This window comes from Micrasema longulum, unplaced genomic scaffold, assembly GCF_059751315.1.
Source record: "Micrasema longulum isolate JH-2025_06_02 unplaced genomic scaffold, ASM5975131v1 h1tg000600l, whole genome shotgun sequence".
Classification (NCBI taxonomy): Eukaryota; Metazoa; Arthropoda; class Insecta; order Trichoptera; family Brachycentridae; genus Micrasema; species Micrasema longulum.
In genome coordinates this window covers 122,261-144,682 of record NW_028277796.1, presented here as the reverse complement: position 1 = coordinate 144,682, position 22,422 = coordinate 122,261, and the positions used below count along the sequence as shown (strand labels likewise).

The 22,422-nt window shown below is 34.4% G+C and overlaps 1 protein-coding gene across 1 annotated transcript in view; it reads left to right on the top strand.

Annotated features, from left to right (window-relative positions):
• Positions 1-2,814: 2,814 nt before the first annotated feature.
• The window catches only part of LOC148280254 (TLE family member 5-like), a gene marked incomplete at its 3' end in the record, with an annotated part of 109,960 nt that continues 90,352 nt past the window's right edge, over positions 2,815-22,422 (top strand). Inside the window, exon 1 of the mRNA XM_088228661.1 lies at positions 2,815-2,958. The remainder of the gene's footprint in view (positions 2,959-22,422) is intronic.

The following is a 22,422-nucleotide window of genomic DNA, read 5'->3' as shown; positions in this document are numbered from 1 at the left end:
ATTACCAAGTCGCAAGTCCTCTTCGTGAGTTGTGCTAATTGGTCAGTTGGCTTCTCGTAAAATATATCATTGGTTGATTCACAAGAACTCTTTGCGTCGCTCAAAGTAGTTCATTTTCATTAAAACCTTTTTTTTCCGTACATTTTTAAGAAACTTAGCGGTACAATTTAATGTTCTAATTTTTACCGCTCATAAGAAAACATTTTTACATCCAATTTCCCGTGGCACTGAACCTCATTGGAGTACCAATGCACAACGGGGTGCGGAAGGGAAAATTATGATATTATTATTATTAATATGGATAACCATAGAATTAAGAATAGTCCAGAAGGAGCGTAGAATCATATTTGAATACATCGAACTGTGTTCAAAAATTCCCCCACTATGCCTCACTTTTACCGCACGCATTCGTGATGCAGCCGCGTAATGTTGCACGATAGGAAAAAATATAATCATAACACAAATGTAAGGTAAAAAAAATAATAAAAGGTATCTGTTAATTTCTCAAAAATTTTATTGTGTACGCGGAAATATTGATTGACACAACAGAGTAGATAAGTAAAGGGTCATTTTATAAGAGTAATTGAATTAATGAACTTTGAACTGAAAATATAAAACAAATTTTATTTTACATAAACTAATATTTTTTATGTCATGTTAAATAATATTTTATGTTTTGAAAATAATGTTGGTCAAATGTCCACCACAGAGTTGTTTAATCCGAGGTCCAATTTTCATTAGTTTTCTCATTAGATGAGCAAAGTTGGGTTAAAAAATTCACTACCCTGGCAAGACTAACGAAATGTCCATTTTGATTTTTTCTACAATCTGACAGATGGAAAAATATTTTAATTTTTAAGTAATGTATTTGCTACTTACACATTCATTTGCTAATCACACATAAAATGTGATCCAACCCTGTTTCTTTAAGATCCTAGCAGTATTTCTTCACTTTGAAAGGACACAACACGGCATGGTAAAATTCAAATCAGGAGTTGCGTACTGAGCGACGTCTACAAAGAAACTAATGGGTCCAAACGTAAAACAACTCATTTATAAGTAGTTTAGTCGCCTTCTGTTTGATGCTCGTATGCGGTTTCTGGATGATTCTTAGTTATATTTGAATAAATTATATAGCCCTGTTTTCGAAAAACAACACCACAAGGGCGCTTTACAAAGTTATTATATATGAATATTGATTTTATGGAAGAAGGGCAAGAAATAATATAATTGGCAATATTCCTCCCTCTAAAACAACATTTGGTCAATGGTGCAAGGATTATTCATCTGCCAAACTATTTCATGTGCTTTCCTATACAACCGAGTAAACAGATAACAAAAAATAAATTTAAATCTGTCTGAAGTAAATTAGCATACAAGAAACAAAAAAAATTGAGTGACATGTGAATAATGTAAATTATAATTTCAACACTGTATAGTCCTACTTAGAACAGGTTTCCCTAGTAAAGAGGACGCTCGAATTAATTTTGTAGAAAAGTATTTTATCAGATAATATAATTAAAAAAAATACTGAAAATTTGAGTAAAACAATTTATTTTATTATCAGATGATCAGAATTTATTCAAATGCTGATGGTGTTGAGTAATCATAATTTTAAATTAACAAGATACCAGGTCAATTATTTGCAAAAGAAATCGTAAAAATTGATATATTTAACTAAAAATATAGATAACATTAAACCAATAGAGAAAAATCAGAATATTTACTCAAAAACATTCTTAAATAATAAACGGTATAAATTGACGTTGTATAACTGTATAATAAATTAACTAGTAGATAGTATTAAAATATTTTATTTTGCATAAAAATATCTGCCTTAAAACAGGTTGTTACAATTTAGGCAGACTAGACATTATCCAGATAAATCTAAATCGATATGCAGTAGATAAAGAAATTGTTATTTTTGTTGATAAACCATAATTATTATTATTATTAATGTTAAAATTGAAAAATTTAATCTTTACCCTAAAAGACAAATCAAATCACATTAAACGAAATGTTTCGAAAACAAGATTTTGTGATTGTGCGATTTTCAAAACAAAACCTTTGACACAAATGAGCTTGTCTATTAAAAAAAATATATAATATAAAGATTATTGTAGTAACTAGTACATATTAAATAGCACATCTTGGACTACTGATGTTTTTTGCATTAAAAGATTTTAAAAATCATTTACGTATAATGACGAAAGTGGGCTTCGGTGTTTTTTTCGTGTACAAAATAGCGTCTTGTGATAAATTCAGCATTTTTTACATCATCAAACGGCTAAAAGTAGACTCCCGTGTTTTATCCTCTAAGGTGAAGATAATGATAATCATACAATTATATATAATTAACTACCTACAAAATAAAATTATAATCTGAGTAGGCACTTGATTAAAACATTTTATTTCTCGATTCCTACAAAATTTTTAATAAGATCCTTAAAGTCGTTATGTATTATCGTTTTCTTAGAAGACTAAAAAAATATCTACTCATTTAAACTCCTTATAAACTAAATGTAAAAATTTACTAAATGTTTTCAATTATGTTGAAAGCCGTTTGAAAAATATTCCATTGCACGTGGATACATCGTCTTGTTCACAACCGTTAGCAGAAACAACAATAATTAATTACAACATTTATTTATTTTTTAAAGCGTTCTATTTCCATTTTCAAATCCGTCCCACAATATTATTACACAGCTTGGGGGCTACTGGACTTACACTGACAGCTACGAGCAAGCGAGCAGGCAATAGTGTATCAGTGCGTTAGAGCGAGAGAGAATCATGAAACAAGCATTTCCCAACTTCAGTTGGTGTCAGATCGCAGAGGAGAGAGTACGTCGCGTCGCTTACAAGTTAAATTCGCGCGTGTGTTAACGAAGTATCAATTTTGTGGTGAATATTCAAACTGAATGACTATTATTCGAGTGTTGCTGAGGATTGCCCATTCGTGTTAGTTTTTCTTGCTTTTATAACATGTATTTATGACGTCTGTTCATTACAAAATGTATCTTTGTTGATGGTTTTTTGTGGTAACGCGCAGTTTATTATTTTGTTGTGCGGTTTCGAGTGTTTATGTGGAGTTGTGGTTGCGCCGTGCATAGCTAATTTGCGAATGCATTTTTCTCGTACAAGTTGTTATATTGTGTTATATTGTTTTTAACGTGTTGTGTGTTGTGGTGCCTATTTTGGATTATTTCGCTGAAGGATACCAATAATACAAGTATCTATGCACCAATAACATCTTTCTTTACGATTTTTTCCTTGCATTCTCACTAACAATATCCACAAAGTTATATTTTTCACGTGGGTAGGATGGCGTGGTAGAAATATAAATACGTACTTGATCAAAATAAACATAATTAAGTAACTCTTTTGTGCGGAATAAAATGTTACATATTTTCTTTTAAGTTTATTTTGTTTATGCAATTAAAATTCAGAGAATTTGATTTCAGAACGCTGTCAAAATTCGACTTGAATTTTATAAAAACAGCAATGACTTCCATCGCATTTTATTGGTTGAAAAACATTCCGTCGCGTCGCCGACGGGAGCTTGTAAAAATACAAAACACAAGTCTCGTCTTCTGTTGGCGGCTAATTGCCGAATGTTTTTTCTTAATTCATTTTGTACCAAACAAATGAACAGTTCGAAATTGCAATTTTAGTAAAGTAGCGTTCTGTAAAATCAATCACACGGATGCCGGTAGTGATCCGCAAAATGGTTGATAAACAATGCAAAAAACTTATATTGTTCCCAATTATTACTTAATTTTTACTTAAAATTACGAATTGTTTTATTTTCCGTGTTTTGACGGACGCATAATACATATTTACTCGCGTTTATTTGTTATTTGTAGGTATGTATGTACGTTCGGATTTATACTGGGGTAATATTTAAGATACGGGTGTTTTAAGAGACATGGCTTTTAGTTTTTGTGGTTACAATGAACTGCCTTAATTTAAAGCCCCTATGCCCGGATACCGAGATCGTTTTAAGATCCCATTATTTTAAGGCTCAAGCGCAGACTAGCCGGCCGCCGACGTTAGGTATTTTATATACTTCACAGTCCCACATCCCGTCTTATGTTTAAAAAAAATACAATTCATACCGCCGTGCGTCCAACATAAAATAATTCTCCAAACTGACATATAAATTAATATATCGTTAGAATTATTTCGGCGCGCTGCCGCCGGCCGCGGCGACTGAGACCGGCGGCTCTAGAGTTATAGAGAAAAGGTATTTTTTGCATATTTTTACTCAAGTTCCTGCATTTATTTCTCGTACGATTTTAAACATTTTGTATGTACCTGACTATTCGTATAGAATTAGCAGTTAAATCATTAGTTATATTGCTTTATTTATTTATTCCGGATAATTTTTATAGCGTCATTTTTGTGGAAAATCAACTCAAGGGCGCTGTACAATAAATATTCCAACACATCCTGCAGCTAGGTACAGAGCGCATAGGCGGTTGGGATTTTAGTTACCCTCCAATAGATTATTTTTAATAAAAAAATACATAGGAGCTAGATAAAAAAACTAGTCTTGCAGCTACAGAGCGACGGACAGTTACAATCTAGCCCCCATTTATATATATATATATATATATATATTTTAATGCTTCTGTTGCAAAGTGATGTTTCTAATAGGTATTAAACCTTAAAAAAAACTAAACCGATTTTGTTTTTTTAAGAAAGAGTGTCAGAATGAATTCTTCAGTACCTTTTGGGTTTTTTAAAATTATTATTATATTTGTATATCGTACGTCCGAAGACGGCAGATAAAACTGACCGCTTTTTGAATCCTTTTTATCTATGGTGTGTTAAAGAATCACTGCCTAGTGCCATAATCCAGGGAGAACATAGGGAATAAGTTTATATGAAGAAAAGTCGAAATGCAATCCCTCAGGCGAATGTGTGGTAAAACGATGTATGATAGGTACACAAATGTCGAGATACGTAATCTGTGTAAGGCTGACATACGCATTATCGACAGAATCAAGAAAGGGGTGCTGCGTTGGTTTGGACATGTAGAGCAAAATGGACAGCGAAAGAACAGCTAAAAGGATCTACGATGCGAATGTTGATGGATGCAGAAAACGAGGAAGACCGAGAAATACATGGCACGATCAAGTCCATCAAATACTTGAAGATGGACATGTCAAAAGTAGGAACAATCTGCGTGCGTGGATGGGAAGATGTATGAATGTAGAGGAAGCGAGGTATGTAGGCAAAGATATAATGATATGGCGTTCTATCCTTTCTGCCTTCTCCTACGGAGAAACGGCGTTATGGTTTGTTTTCTTTTGTTTTGATTGTTGTTTAAAAAGTCAGACCGCGTTTCCTCTAAGACGAAAAACGTTTATCGTCTAAGCGCGTGAAAAATGTGCGTTCGTGCAATAAATAAGTTGTCATTTTCACGCTGTTGTGAAATAAGTGTCTAATATTCAGTAACTATCTACGTATCTACCTAGTAACTACCTTCCGTAGTATTGTGGAATGTAATATTTTCAAATGACAAACACGTAGAAGTGTTATTTGTGTACCTAACAGAACTTTACGATTTTATTTGTCACTCTTGTCTGTCAACGGAATAGATAATAGATACACAGTACCCATACTATAGATAGGGGGTTCATATGTCAATACTTAGTTACCTTTATGTGTATATGTGTATTCGGTATTCGGAGTACCTACGCTTGTGTGAGTAAACAGAACCGATTTCCGTTCACACCTTTTCGCGGTAAAACTTCTTCGCGTTTAGCAAAAGCCATTATAGCTCCCACACTAATATTCCTCGGGTCGTCATTGTGCGCTGTACGTATTCGTACGGCTGGTGTATGGCGCCGAACACGAACGAAAACACCAATAATACAGAGACACCGACTCGAAAACGCGCGTTAATTCTACGTAATCGCCCGGTCGAGTGTACACTTTGTTACTTATTTCCAAGCCATTTTCCCGATACTGCGCCGCGTCGGGCGGGTCTCGGCACTTCGGTTCAGTCCACGTGGACTACGGCGACGCTAAATATAACCCGAGTTAAACACGGGGTCGCTTTAAAGCGATCGCGCAATCTCATCGCTCGTCTAGAGCTCTCGCCCTATAGTGTTTACCTTGGAATGTGACGCTCAATTCAGCCGGCGCTGTTACCGGCATTCGTGAATGTGAATACGGCGCGATTTTTTCGTCGGCGGCGACGAATCGCGTGACGCCGTTCTCAGCGCGTTCTGTTTTTTTAAATTATACGCTACCAAGACCCCTCCCTCGGCATAATTTTTAATGTAGGCATATTTTGTCCGGTTCAATTCGTCTCTGATCCTAACTAAAGTTAGTACGATAATGACTACCCGGGTTGGATTTTGTATTAGGCCCTTTTTATTTCTTTTGTTCTGAAAGGCACGAAGTTAGGTGCAATATAATAGCCATAATGTACCTGTTCCTGTACTGTGTCTTGTGCCGAAGCAACCTTTACGATTTATGACCCCAACATACCTGCGCTGCGCCTCGCCTCGACCGTTTTCGAAGAAAATAAACAACTTTGAAACATGCAGAAAAAATGCCCTATTACGTTGTTATCCCGCCTTTTTATTTTAAATACGTTCGAAATGTGTCTTCATAGCTAATGTAAAAAATGAAAGCGACCTTGTGAGATTTAGTTCATAATTGTTTGCATAATGAACTGTATTTACGGCTCCTGTAACTAATGGTTAAGATGCCTTTCCTCACGCACAGGGTTTTGTGTTCGATTCCTGGCGGAGCCACAACGAAGTAATAAAAAATAAAATTTTCTCTACTCATTCATTGCTTATTTTCAAACCTCCTAAGTACCTAATGCAAAAAAATAAAATTATTGTTAATTTATTTTACATCACCTTCCAGTTTTAGTGCTACAGAACCGCTTATTTTAAATTTTTACATTTGAATCAATAAGTCTTAGAACTTCAGAGGAATATGCGTTTAAAACTAGGTTTTTTAATGTTATTATTTATTGGCGGCCTCTGTAGTGTAGTAGTTAAGACGCTTGACTCACATACGAAAGGTTCCGGGTTCGATTCCCAGTAAAGACACAAAAATTAAATGTGGTTTTTTCAAGCCTCACTGTTCTGTGTTGTAATTCACTACTTAATTGGGCCCCCTGACCGTTGTGGTGCAAAAAATAAATTAAGATCTGCCATTAACTTATTAAACATCTTTTTGTAATAAATACCTCAAGGGCGCTTAACCCTGTATAGTTGTAAAGATCGTATCCATCTCACTTCACATCAAAAACAACATGACAAAAAGACTTTGCTTATTAGCTCCGAAACATGTTTCGATGTAATATTTAGTAAGCACTGTTAAAATAAAATAGGGTTCGATTCATTATTCGTTTATTAAACCTTGATTAAGAAGCTGGTGTAGTTTTGAAACCGGTCGGTTGAGAAAAAAAAAGTGATTAAAAACAAAGTTGTTTTATATTTACGAATAATAAAAGAGGCAATAGAAATACACAGACACCCAAAAAACATAAACAAAGACGACGGGCTTAAATTAAACTCAACATGGTTCCCAGAACTACATACTACAAAAACTAATAGAAATGTGCCTACTGCCAACTGCGACACGGTACAAATAACTAGTAGTTAGACACGTATTTTTGCATACAAAACACTCCGTTTACCCTGAAGATGGCTCCTGCAATGGTAGCCGAAACGTCGGAACAAATCCAACACACACGGTATCACCCAAAAAATAAACATATTTATTTATTACAAACTTAGTTCATAACATTTTAAGAACTAATACAAATTTTTATTAACTGTAATATTTTTTAGCAAAACTTCTCAAGAACATATTTTTCAAAATTAAGTTCCTTCCATTTCTCGCGGTAACTCTTTGTACAGCTTCAATCCCTTATACAATGAGTTTTGAGATTCTGTTTTTCTCCTCATTGTTAATCTTGTCTTTTTTTTATCCCTTGTTTCATATGTATGACATTGTTGGATACATTTTAATATTGATTTTATTTTATTCATCGCCTTAATTATTTTATGCATTCAAATTGCTACATTCTATTTTATTTGCTGCTTTACTGTGAGAATTGCTAACAGTGACCGTGAACACCTTCGCACCCACTGTTTTATATTTATTTTTTTATAACTATATAACCAGTAAACTAGTGCTTCAAATATAAATTTTACAAAAACCTTAATTTAAAAAAAAAAAAATCTTTCAATATATCTGCATAATTATAATCCGAACGCTTCGTACGAACATTCGAACAGGGTAAAAGTTTTGTGTGTTAAGACTATCTAGAAACTGCTGTATTTATTGTTTAGACAGGTCATATTATTGTTTTGACAATCTGTTTTCAATGCAGCAGCGGCTTATACGGGAGTAAAAAAATATTCTCACATCTTCGAGATTTGCACTGGTTTAAAAACACAGAGAGAATAAAATACAAGCTTTGCTGGACAGTACTCCATCCATTCACGAAATGGCTCCAGGATACCTATCGGACCTTTGTATTAGGGAAAATACTAAAATCTTGCTTCTTTAGATTATCATACTCTTAATTGAACGTAGTTATGCAGAAAGCAGCCAGGCATAGAAAAGCAAAACTGAAATAATAGCACTTTTGTGAAAAGAGTGAACAATAAAATCTACAAACAGTTGGAATGTTTTTGACTTAACAAATGATAAACAATAAATACATTCGATTTTTTTTATATTACGAACAAGAATCTAATTACTTATCTAATTACGTATTTGACCGGTTTTAATGATTTTTGAAGACCGTAAAATTTTTCTAGTGCTGTGGGTGTTTTTTGCAAATCAAGAAATGCCATTTTTGTGGTCGACACCATTTTCAGAAGGTGACTATAATTATAATTATTGATAACTTATACAGCGCCATTTTCGTAATATAATACCTCAAGGGCGCTTTACAAAGTGATTATATAAATCTAATTTTAACTTTTTAATTTAAGAAAAATAATGTATTTTGTCACCACGCTAAGAATTTATTCAAATGATTTAGAGAACAAGTGAGTTTTAAGTTTCTTCCGAAACATCACTCTCACAGTTTCGGACTTCTGCTGGGAGAGCATTCCATGCCGTAGGGCCTGCGACCGCAAATGCACGTTCGCCGAATTTAGTGCGCTGTTTGCGTAGAGGTATAATAACTTTTCCTTTCAACGTAGATGTAGCTGATCTAAGCGTAAGACGTCTGTCAGCTAGTTCATCTGGAATGTTAGAGTTCCCTTAGATATTCTGGAGCAGAGTTGTGCAGTGACTTATACATAAGCCAACATAGTTTGTATTCCACCCTCTGTGGAAAACGTAGCCAGTGCAATTCCTAAAGTAGTGGAGTGATATGACTGAACTTAGAGATTCCAAAAATAAGTCACGCTGCGGCATTTAATACAGACTGTAGGCGAGTCATTTTTTTCATTGGTAGACCTGCGTAGATACCACTACAATAATCGACTCTAGACACTACAAACGCATTTATTAATTGACGGGCAGCATCAACTGGCAAATTTTTGCGTATGCATTTAATCTGCCTCAGCTGGTAAAAGAATGAACTTATCGTTCTACTAATTCAAGAGAAAGGTCAGAATTAAGGATGACTCCCAGTAGTTTACAGTTTTTTGTATGAAAGTGGTGTGGCTGTTTTTAGCAGAACATAGAATCGACTTTACTGCACCCGATAACATCAATTTATATATTTTTCAAAATTGTCGACTGCCTGCGTTCAATTTTAAATCAGAAAATATAATAATATGTCACTTTAGCTTAGTTAGAATGTAAGTTTAAGAAGTATACAATTGAAGAGCGCCCTTGGGGTGATTTTTCACAAAATAAATCAGCCAAATATTATTATTATTAATATTATGATTATATTTACAACAGAGTTTAGATTATCGCGAAGTATTCTAGGCAGGCACAAAACACCCCTGTTCGCAGTACTGTAATGTACCTCTACAACGTACATAAATATTTGATGTAGGTAATTTATTTTCGCTCTAAGCAGAAGTAAACCGCTTTCGAATTTTTAAGCCGCCGCACCACACGTGTTGATAAATACGTTGCCGGGTAAAAGTACAAACACATCAGAGCCCTTATTCTGTCACTACTTCGTTTGTAAGTTCGTTCGTAACACATGTCGCACCCCTCCCGTCTAGGATGCCACATGTTAAAAAAACGGTGTTGTGAGTTAAGTTAATTAAATAAAATTTATCAACAATGTTTTTAGTTTGTCCAAATTTTTGTAGACAATGGGGAGCTGTCATTACCAACATGTTACAACAGATATCAAGAGCGTTTTAAAGAAGAGAATGTTGAAGTCTAGGCATCCACGGGGCTTATGTCATTGGCTGGTTAAAGTAGGTATGTGGGTGAAATAATTCAGTCGTAATCTCACCCGTCACAATTGAGGTTTCAGCTTTTTAACTTCACAAACGTCAATGTAGATATTCAAATATAGGCAGAATGGTGAATGTTACACAGTGTGTAAAGTGGCCACTTAAACCCACCAATGACAGGTCATAAGGCTTGTGGATGCCTAGACTTCTACATTACCTTCGCTAAAATGTTTTTCATCTCTGTTGTTATATGTTTGAAATAAAATCAAATGAAATTGATCAAATAAAATTTAATTTAATTAATTAAATAAAATTTTGAATCTAGTACACTGTACCAGACTGTCATAACTGTTCATTATAACGAGTTCATAATGGCACTTTTAGATGATATTTATATTTAATCTTTTATAATTTATCAAGACTGCCATGATACGGAACGTGGCAGTCATAATATATTTGTTAAGTGTCAAAACTAACAATTAAATAAGTTGTCTATTAATTATATTTTATTCAATGAATGCTATAGTAAAATGATTTAGAGTAAAAATCGTGTTATATTAAGGAAGACCGAGAAAGACATGTTTGATTAAATCCAATAAATACTTGAAGATGAGTCTACCCTTGCGGTGAAAAGGCGTAACGATTTGTTTGTTTTATGTATTGATATGTGGTCAAATAGACGTTTTTCTTAGTTTGACGCATTTAGATTTGTGGCACTCCTATCAGACTAGAGCCACAAAAGTCGTATTTCGCTCTCGTTTCGCGACATACGATACGAACGAACGAACTTACGAAACCAAGTAGTAATAGAATAAGGGCTCTGATCGTACCCCACGTTTGGCGATTCACAGATTTTCCTTTTTTCCCCACGAAAACGTGTGTTTTATTGCGCATTTTTATTGCTGAGGGTCGCCCGTATATTTATGTGTTCCCGGCACCTACTTCCACGTGGTGGCATCGCTTCCCCCACTCTGCACACTTAACAATATTGAGGAGGGGGCCGAATCTCCTCCCCTCCCCAGAATTAAAACATTACCATTCGGATTGAGTTCGACAAAACGATTATTGTGTATTTGTTACTCAGGCGCATTTTTTATAAAATATTTTTACTCTAAATTATTGCAACAGAGAGGGAAAACATTTTTGAGAATGGTTTATGGAAGTCTAAGTATTAACAAGGCTAATGACCTGGCATCGGCTGCTTCTACTTTTCAAGTACGAGGGTCCGTATTCTAAAAGGAAGTTCATTTACTTTCAATTTCCTCGCTTTGCAAAAAGAATGCCATATTTGAAAAAAATATTTATTTTATGTTTTGAAATTTAACCATTAACAAGTACCTACTTAAATTTAATATTTGAATATTAACAATTTTTAGTTTTGCAATTTAATCACAAACAAGTACCTAGTTATCAATAAAAAGTCTTTTTCCAAGGCAAGCCAACGTTCGGGCAGGACGTTTGTCGGGTCAGCTAGTTACATATATAAAACAAGTATTTGTGTCTTGTTAGGATAGGAAGCGTAATGTAAGATGGATACGATCTTTAAAACTTGACAGGAGTGGACTAAAAGAAATATGGTTTATTTGTTTTTTTATTATTTTTTCTTATTATGAATCGCTTTTTTAATTTCAAAGTTGTCTAATTTTAATATTTTATTTTCAACATGAAGAACTTTTTAAAAATTACTAATACTAATAAGTGTCGGGACTAAAACTCCTTTGTCCACGCACTGCCAGTCTAACTTCAATTGTTTATAACCGATCTAAAATATCGTACGTAACATTCTCTGACCAACATTTTAAATCTTAAATAACCCCTCATTTCTACAATCTTTATTACACTTTAATTAACTATACAACTTCATTATCAACCCGAATTAATTTGATATAAGTTGGATTATCAACCCATTTTATGTAAGGTATTTATTAATTAAGTCCGCTATAGATTAGTTCCCCTCGGCCCATTTCACATGTATCGTCCAAATATTCACGGCACGGTAAAATTAGGGTGGGTGGATACTTATTTATTATTAAATTTTTTCGTTTTATTTATTTATTTTCTATTCTCAGGTTGAAAAAAATGCAACAAGAAATCGAGTGGACGTGAGTCACCTCGTGGTGTTTCCGTCAGTGCGTTAACCCGCCATTAAATAAATAAAATAATTATAATCCAATAAAAATCAATTCACCCTGCGTTATTTTATCGTAGCGTGTGGATGGTGAGAAAACGGCCTTTTACGTATATATTATTTCGTTCCATAATTCGAATCTTTCCCGCCCCGAACACGCTGTAATCAATCATAGCGCCTGAATAAAATATAATATATTAACTACAAAGCTGTCGGATAGAATGTCGTAAGCGACAGGGCATTCGATGGCAATTAACGTCAAACTTTCAAACTACATATTACAACTACAAATTTAAGTTATTCATAGCTATGAACCTGCAATTAATATTGAAGAAAAAACCTGTTATCCTCTATATTCATTAAGCGTTTTTTATACTTACACAAATAGCTACACGGCTACACGATTAGGCACATATAAAAATGTATTTACTATAAAACCGGATGAATTTATGATTCATCATCTTAATTCTCCTTTTCATTGCATTGAAACACCAATCGCAGGGTAAATTGATCATTCATTAGATAAACGAACGCAATATTATGATCATTCTCAAGCCTCAGGTGCCGTTTAGGGACTATTAAATATGTCAGTGTAAAACACCCCAAATAAATATTTCAAGTCAACCTCGCCGAAAATTGAACCCCAGCCCTGTTGTATGGTAGGAAAACGCGCTAAAACGGTCGAGTCTTTTTTAAAATTAGTGTTCGTTTAAAAATTAACTTACTTAACCAGCTTGATTATTTTTTATTTCAGTTCAGTGCCAACAATCGGCGTTTATTATATAGTAAATGGTATTTTTATTTTATTTTTATTAAATGGTACGTTTATTATAGCGTATGGAGAGAGGACCAGGGCGTATATACTCCCTCGCATAGTCAATAGACTCCCGGACGAAATAAAGAATAGTGATATAAATAAAAATTAAGTAAAAGTAAGTTTAGTGTGTAAAAAAAAAGGAAAACAAACAATTTAAAACAGTGTTAAAAAAAGTGCTTGTTTATTATTTTTTATATATTTCGGTATCAAAAAGAACTTAATTTGTATGAAATTTTTTTAAACTTTTGTTTTATTGATATATTTAAGATTTTTTATATTTTTATGTAAACATTTTTTATATTTTTATGTTGTTTTACGAAAATGTTAAAAGAGAGAAATCCCTGCAAAAAAACTGCTTTTACAGTTTGGCGGGAATTTAAAAGTTATTCAAAAGATTGCTTATTTTTAAAAAAAAATAATAAAAAAAACAATATGTTCTGTTTGCAAAGCATTGAAAGAAGGGTACAATTAAGTAAAATTATATGTAGTACAATTATAATTAAATAAAATTTAAATTATAAGCAAACAAATTAGAAGATACCTACTGTCTATCTTCACTGGCATTGTAAATAAATACCTGTTCTGAGGTACGCGGCATTGATTTCTTTTTATATAGGTATTTAGTCTTATTAATGTATAGAGATGCTTTAAATATGTAAATCTTGTATAAGATGAAATAATATTAAAATATGAAAATCTTACAAAAATGGTGAAACTGAAAAAATATGTTTAAAAAAGTCCAAGAAGGTAAAAACTGAAAGAAAAATAGTAAAATCCAGGGAATTATAATAATATTTAAAAATTGACAAAATAGCATTTTTTAAAATACGACACAGACAAAAAAAAACATGAATCAAACACTAACTCATAATTGCTGCTCTAACTGGCAAGGAGCCATTTGGAGCAGCGATTAAGATGTTTTTAAGAGCCCATTTTTAAAAGCCACTATGTGTCTATATTTTTTTTGCCACTTTTCTTGTTCGGGTTTTTTAAAAACTTATTTGTAAATGTATTTACAATCAAATCCGACTTCCCCGTCTCGACTGATAAGCAGTTTCACTTTTTTCTCCATAAATTTCCCACTGGGGAAAAACGATTTTCTTAAAAGCTTAATTGATGGGGATTGAGAAAAAAATCCATTAATTTTCGGTAGTTTTTCGAAATTCGCGACTTTCACTAACTGAATCCAGTGAATCAACCGACAATGTTAAAAAATCTAACTGTACGAATTGAGAGAATATTTGCTCCAATTTATTGGTCTCGTCGTAAAGCCGATCCCCGTCTACATTTTTTATATAGAGTGATTCAACAGTTTCTGAAGTATTTTCGTAATTTATTGAACTTTTCAGATCTAATTTTAACAATATTTTCAATTCGTAATTCTCAAAATCATAATATTTACGCCATGTCAGTTCGGACCCGGAAACTCCGGCGACAATTGCACTAATGCGAAATATAAAGGCAACTTATGAGAGCAAGTCAGGGCTCGTATTTCAAAGGAAATTTTAAACGTTAACTTCCCATTAATAGTTAAAATTTATCTTGAATTTTATCTACTAAACAAAATTAAGTTTTCCGTATTAAAAATGTTAACATGTTCAATTACAGATACTGACGTGACGAAGATACTTTAAATTTTCATACAAATACACACATTTTCATACATAAATATCGATGTTTTAACCGTCTCTATATGTAGCGATTAAGGTAGCTTTTGTTTGCGACCCGGGGCCTCGATTATGATGAGAAGATAAAGTCGTCATACCTCGACGGTATAGTTGAAGATATATTCCCTCTAGCGATTATAAAGATATACTACCGAACCGCCACCTTCAAGTTTCGGGTAGGTACATCGATATGAAACAAGGGGAAGCGTACGTCGCGGTACACGTATCTACGCTCTAAAATTACAAAGCTTCAGTATGACGTCATAGTTGAAGATAAAAGTCTCCCGACCAACTACAAAGGTACACTACCGATACCGCCACCATCAAGTTTTGATGTAAGTACATCGGTTTATACCGACGGGTCTAAAACCCCTCGATACGTTTATCTACGCATTAAAAGTGTCAAAAATTTTGTTCCACCGAGCAATTTTCCCTTTAATTATGATTTATTGAAAATTTTCATCGTTTTGAGGTTGGCACTTTTTTTTCTTAGAAACCTATCAAAAATATGAGAGAGAAATAAGTAAGTTTCGAAGTCGAATTAAATTCCATCATAACTGTCACTTTAATAAAGCGAACGCCTAGATGTGAAAATAATGTCGCTAGGTTCTTTCCTATTAACAAATGAGAGTATCTAGGCGTTAGAAAGTTACCACTTTAAAAAAATAATTAGTTATTATATTTTTTCCACCTGTTTTACTATATTTCCGAGTGTATGTATCGAGGCGTTAAAGGAGCCGGCTTTGTAGTCGATCGGTAGATATATACAGACGATCGTTAAGCGGATTTCCTAAAGTCATACAAAATTCATGTTCAAGCGAGCATTTTTTGCTTGAATTGGGATTTATTGGAGTTTATAATCGCTTTGAAATGAGCACTTTTTATTACAGAAGCCTATTTAAACTATAAATGAGAACTATTTGAAATGTTAATGACGTAAGGAACGCGGACTAATTGTTTGCGGTCATTCCATTGGCTTGTTTCGATCATATGATGTCGATATGACAAGTAGGTAGAACATACCGAGGTAAGATACAGATAGTACAGAAGTTAGTATTCCGTCTCGATATATACAGATGAAGATAGCGTTCATAATCGAGGTACTGGTATACCAAGTTTAGTGCTATCCCAGTTGTCTTTCGCTCGCACTGTCTGATCCAAGAAAAACGACGCTGACCCGTAGGCACTGATATGCTATATTTAACCTCGCAGACTCCGGTTCAAATCTGGAGAGGTGGCAGCCCAGTAAGGTGTTCTTATAGAAAAAAAAGTAAATTTTTTATCATTATTATTAAATTAGATTATTTATATGGCGTCGTTTTTGCGAAATCACCTTAAAGGCGCTGTAAAATACATTTGAAAAAATTAGTGTTTTATTTCGAATTCGCGATGCTAATACTAATTATTCCTTCGCCTCCCCGAGCCCAGCCGGCCCGGCTGCCAACCCGCTCGCCCGCCCCGGTCACCCACAGTCACCCCACGAGGGCGGCCGACCGTCCCGAAATTAGGACGACATTCCACAGTTTTCGCAGTCCCGTTCATAAAGCGCCTAATTTCCAAGCATCTTGGGAATTTGACAAATGGTCTTATTTGCCCAATCCCTTAACATTTCCTGTTCAATTAAAATGTCTGAATATTTTCACTTAATATATTATCACTTTCGTTTTCGTAATTACATTCCAACCGGAAATAGAGATTTTGTCGCTTTTTTTTAATAAACCTACGTGTGAACATAAATCTTATACATAAACAGTTCGTTTCAAAGTTCAATGTAAACATAATTTTAACATTTAGCATATTTTTTCCCATCATATTAATGACATACTAATTACACAACGTACAGTGTTTTTACCTTTACTTAATGGCTTGTCTAAAGATACAAAAAAGGAAATGTAATTATTTCAGATTTAATAATTTACCGAAATAAGTTGTAAAAAGTCTAATAGCGATCGTTGCAAGACATTCATAACTGAAATTTTGTCGACGACAACAACCATGGAAAGTTGAATGTAAGCGAGAGATATTGAAGGCCATTACGAGTAGAGTAAGAAGTTTGCAAGGAATTTTATTGGATGTTTTTATTATTTTTTAAAATGATAATTTCCGTTCTTATCATTCACCCCGATATTGAATTTTTTTATGTAATTTTTTCCTTCTTAAATAACCGTGTTAGAAAATGGGTAGTTAAGGTAAGGCGACATTTAAACCTCGGATCTCCTGCTCCAGAGTTCGCGACACTACCCACGAACCCGACTAATATTCTTAATTGATACTACATATAATATAAAAACCTTAGTTTTAAAATATCAGAAAATTTGGTATGCTTAAAATATTGCGATAAATTAATCAACGCTTGATTAAAATTAATTATAAAAAATAAAGTTTAACAGAAACACGGTCCGATTCTTAATAATAATCTAATCTACCTAATCTAATTCATATTAATATTAATTTATTTTAAACACCTGTAAAAAATATGCTCACTTTAGCGGACTCATTGGTAATTTCACAATAAATTAATTAATAAGTAATTATACAATAAATTATTGCGATATATTTGTTACAGTTTTAATTTTCAATATTTAATGTAGGTATTGCACATATTTACGTTATGTTTTTTAATGCTGTTTCCACTCAAAAAAAGAGGCAAGCTCTCGTGCTTAATAGCTCTTAACTGTAGACGTATTTTTTTATTGATTATTCATTAACCATTATAAATACAAAATTATTTATGACTCAATTAATGATTTTGCATTTAATAAAAATATTTCTGTCTATAGTACATATTGACCATATAATGATGAAAGCTATGCATATTTGTCGACCGGGTAAAAAATTTGGAAGAGACGTAGAGTAAGTAATCCAGGAAAGAAATGCAATAAAAAAATACGGAAAGATTAGTGTTTTGAAGTATAATATTTCAGGCGTTTCTTAAACAAGACAAACATGTATTATTAAAAGTTACAGCATATTATCCTAAGGTGGTCTTTATTTCTGTATCTTCTTTTGAATTGCTGTACATCACATGGATCGCTTTCATCCATTCTTTCGTCCCGGCTGATGATTTACTTTGACACATAATACTCATAATTAATCCTGTCATTCGTTGCGTGTCCGCCCTGGGCAAAGTTGGAACGTATCGAGTTGGTCTGTTAGATCTTGTAATTATTGCGTGTTTGGATGGCTGGCGATGGTTACGCGGATACTCGTTATTTCATTTAATAATTCCAAGTGCCAAACAACAGATATAAATGGACTACTTTATCTTTAGTCGGGTTGAGTTGAATTGCGCTGCGAGGCTTAACGATACGGTAAATGATTTTGTATATCTGACTGTAATTTGCTTGGGTGATTTTGAAATCAAATACAGACTTGTCATTTTCAAATATCCGCAACTATGAAGCGTAGCGTAAATGCTATGCCTACTTTTATGCATGGTGAATATTACTTATATCTTCTATATTACCAAATAAAATCAATCACCTATGTACATGTTTACATACATATAATAATTTTGGTTGCTTTGTTTAGCGCCATTGTTGTGAAAAATCACCTCAAGTGACAAATTTTACTCTTTAAATTACACTTTAGCTTAGTTAACACTACATATTATATTTTAAGATTTTTAAATTGAGGGTATGATAACGAAAGAATTGCGATTTCAGTTGAGATCTGAACCGACTGGGACTGTCGATGATTCTCAAGTGTGAAGGCAATTGGTTCCAGGCAGAGGGGCCGGCAACGGCAAAAGCACGATCTCCGAACCTAGTGTTTGGACAGCGGAGTTCGACAAGTTTTCTTCTGCCTAAATCGAATGCTGACCTGATTGTAGATTTTCTTTGACATGTCTATAGGTATCTTGGAGCCATTTCATGAATGGATTTGAATAAATAGTGTCGGGTTGTGGTCCCGTGGCTAGTGTCTCGGACTCACAGACCAAAGGTTCGTGGTTCGAATCCCACTCTATCCCAACTTGATTCCATTTTCTAATAGTGAGTTATTTACAACTCGTTGAGAATGGCCCTCAAAATTAAATATTTGGGTAAATCATAAGAACGCAAATATTTCTTTTAAAAAAAAAAAAAAAATGCTGAATTTTATTATCTCTGGGCTTTTTAACCAGTGCAAATTTCGTAGATGTTGTGAGATGTGACAATATTTTTTTTACTCCCGTATAAGCCTTGCTGCCGCATTGAAAATCGATTAAAGTTTATCAGTTTGGGATTTTGGAAGATTAGCGTATATTCCATTACAGTAATCCAGACGCGAAACGACGTAAGCATTCACAAGAGCTTTGATTGCGTCTATTAGATGACATACTGAGTGCAACGCAATCATCATCATCAGCCGTCTCTTGTTTAATGGTGAACATAGTCCCCCCCCCCCTATAGTCTCCATATCTCCCTATCCTGAGCCAACCCCATCCAACGATCCAACCACTTCCTGCAACTCGTCTTATATCATCAGTCTACTTTGTCTGAGGTCTGCCGACACTTCTTCTATCCGTTCTGGGTCGCCATTCCAGGACTTTTTTGGTCCATTTAGAGTCTGTGGTTCTGGCTATATTATCAGCCCAGCTCCATTTCTGATTGGCAGCAATGTGGATCACATCGGTGACCTTTGTTTTCGCTCTTATCCATGCATTGGTTTTTCTGGCTCAACGAAATACCCAGCAATAAAGTGCAATAATTTTAATGATCATCGATAATACCCAATATGCACCACACGTATTGCAGCATCTCGATATTTTTCGTCACACGAAGGTACGATGATCAGTCTAACGTTTTAGATGTCCAGGGACTACGTAGTACCTAATATTTTCCTCAATCCAATGAAGTACATGTTATGTAGGTACTTTTGGATTATTTTTTTTTTCTACAAAGTTGCCGAGGCTCCCAGATTACAGAGAGCTCCTTCGGCAACTTTTCTCGATTGGCGACAAGCCAGTTTCTTTCTCAATTTTTGTAATAGATTTATTTATTTTTTATTTTTAAAAATAAATAAATATATATATATATATATATATAATTCGTATGCTGTAGATTCTTCACCCGGCCGTCTTATTTTACTTGGTACATAGATAGTAGCATTATTTACACTGCTCCTCACTTTGCTCCTCGCGCTGCCGCTTTTTTGCCCGATGTTGCCCTCTCCGCCCACACACTGCTCTACTCGTGCAATTAATCGCGACGCTCCGCACTTGTCATTTGTCTTTCTATACAATGGACGATGAAACTGTGGCAGCGTGCGCTCTATGCATTTTTAGTATAGCTAATTATATCAATGTCATACCAAGAAATATACATAATTCAAAATGACGCGAGTGTCTTATGTGAGCGCTCGATGCGTACTGCGGCCGCGCGATTATGTGGCCAACCACTCGCGCTCAAAAACCGAGAAAATAGGGAGCGGCGGGCACGACGAGGAGCATGACGTGCGGCATGACGAGTAATGTTGCCACACTACGTCTCTGCCTCCTTTCCTCGCTACTTCCCACGCCACTCATTATGCACAATTTTACGCACCCAGAGGTGCTATTCTGAACCACTCTCGTGGCGCGAGAAAACAGTTTTTGTCGTGTTTTTTGTTTGTAAATATACGAGATAATACGGCCACGAGAGCGCGAGCGTTTGGAATACCTGCTCAGAAGCCTTACGAATACAAGTCAGAATTTACTCTTTAAAAGGACTATTCGCTATAAGGTACATATTTTTCTGCACATATCGGCAGTTTAGCAGCAGCTTTCTATTCATTATATTTTGATTCGTCATGTTATTTTAATTTCAAAGTCTACATTACGTAACTGTTTAACCCGGAAATTTATGCTGTCTTCAATAATTGTTAAATAAATACATTATAATAATTAATATAGTGTCAAAAAAGGCCACCTCATCGCCTTCTAAGAAAAGCGGGCTTTTCACGGCAATTAACCGATAAAGATCACTTATTCTGGACATTTTGCTCGCGCCTTGTTCGAGAATCCTGACCTTTAGGCGTCGGGCATGCAGCTGTCCCGCTGGTAACTCGCCACCGGAATAGGGCGCGTTGGACGGGGCGGGGACAGGAGGGGGAGGCAAGGACGGTGTAACCTCCCCCCTCCTCTCCGACTCCGCACCCCCGCGGGCGAACATTCCCCTACACGCGGTTTCCTTCTCGATACATTGCCACGGCTAACCGCGACATGCAAGCCACGGTCAGGTTTTTCAATATTATTTTTAAAGCCAATAACTATAATTGTTGACAAATATTCACAGAATATTATTTTTGGTATGTGTATATATATTTTACATATTTATACACACACAATTCTGGGTTTTATCCCAAGGGGGAGTAGGTATATGTAACCTCAATATCAAATACATAGATGGCGCTCCAAACGCGCTAGCGAAAGCTTTCCTTGTTTCATGACATATATACAAAAACCAAAAATGTCACCGATATGGATATTCGCTAATAAGCGGAATGGGGAATGTTGTAGTATCTACATAAAAGTGGCCACTTGAACCCAACCTATGACAGGTCATAAGCCCTGTAAACGCTCGAATATCGATAATCTTGAAACAAAAATTCTACCCATCTCTGTAGTGATATAAATAAAAAAAATATTCACAGATTTCGGAAAACCCCACTAATGTCAGAGACGCCCGCCAAATTCTTTATTTACATTTAAATAAAGATTGAAATGTCGATATCTACAAAAATATTTGAGTTTTTTCTTTCTAATTATTATTTTCTTCCCACCCTCACTCTTCCCTTCATATTAAAATGTAGATTTTTAATTTATTTTTATTTTAAATTTTGTATAAAATAATAAGAAAAATAATATACCTATAAAATGTTAAAGAACAACAACAAACCATCACGCTGTTTCTCTGTAGGGCGCTAAACAATAAATAAATATCCCAGCGCGTCTGCAGCTACATAAGGATAGGCAGTGAAGATAGAACGCTATATCGCTCTGTCTTTGCATACATACTTCGCTTCCTCTACATTCATACATCTTCTCACACACGCACGCCGATTATTCCAACTCTTGACATGTCTATCTATAAGTATTTGTTGGATTTGATCGTGCCATGTCTATCTCGGTCTTCCTCGGTTTCTGCATCCTTCAACATTCACATCGTAGATCCTTTTAACCGTTATTTCGCTGTATTTATTTTTCATTCCAAACCGACGTGTATTTGTATAAAATGAATATGTATTTAATGCGTAAAATAAATAAATAACCCGTTTTGAAAAAGGAATATGGATGTTATAGCATCTTAAAGAGCTCATGACTTGTTATTGACTGGTTTAAGTTATAAACTTTTTACACACTTAAATTATTTTTTTAAAATTCTTTAATGTATTTAGAATATTTTTGCACCTTTTCCTAAGTTCTTACCGTTAAATCGTTGCTTTAAGTACGTGTCATTAAAAATCAACGAGAGTATTACTTATGACATATTAAGA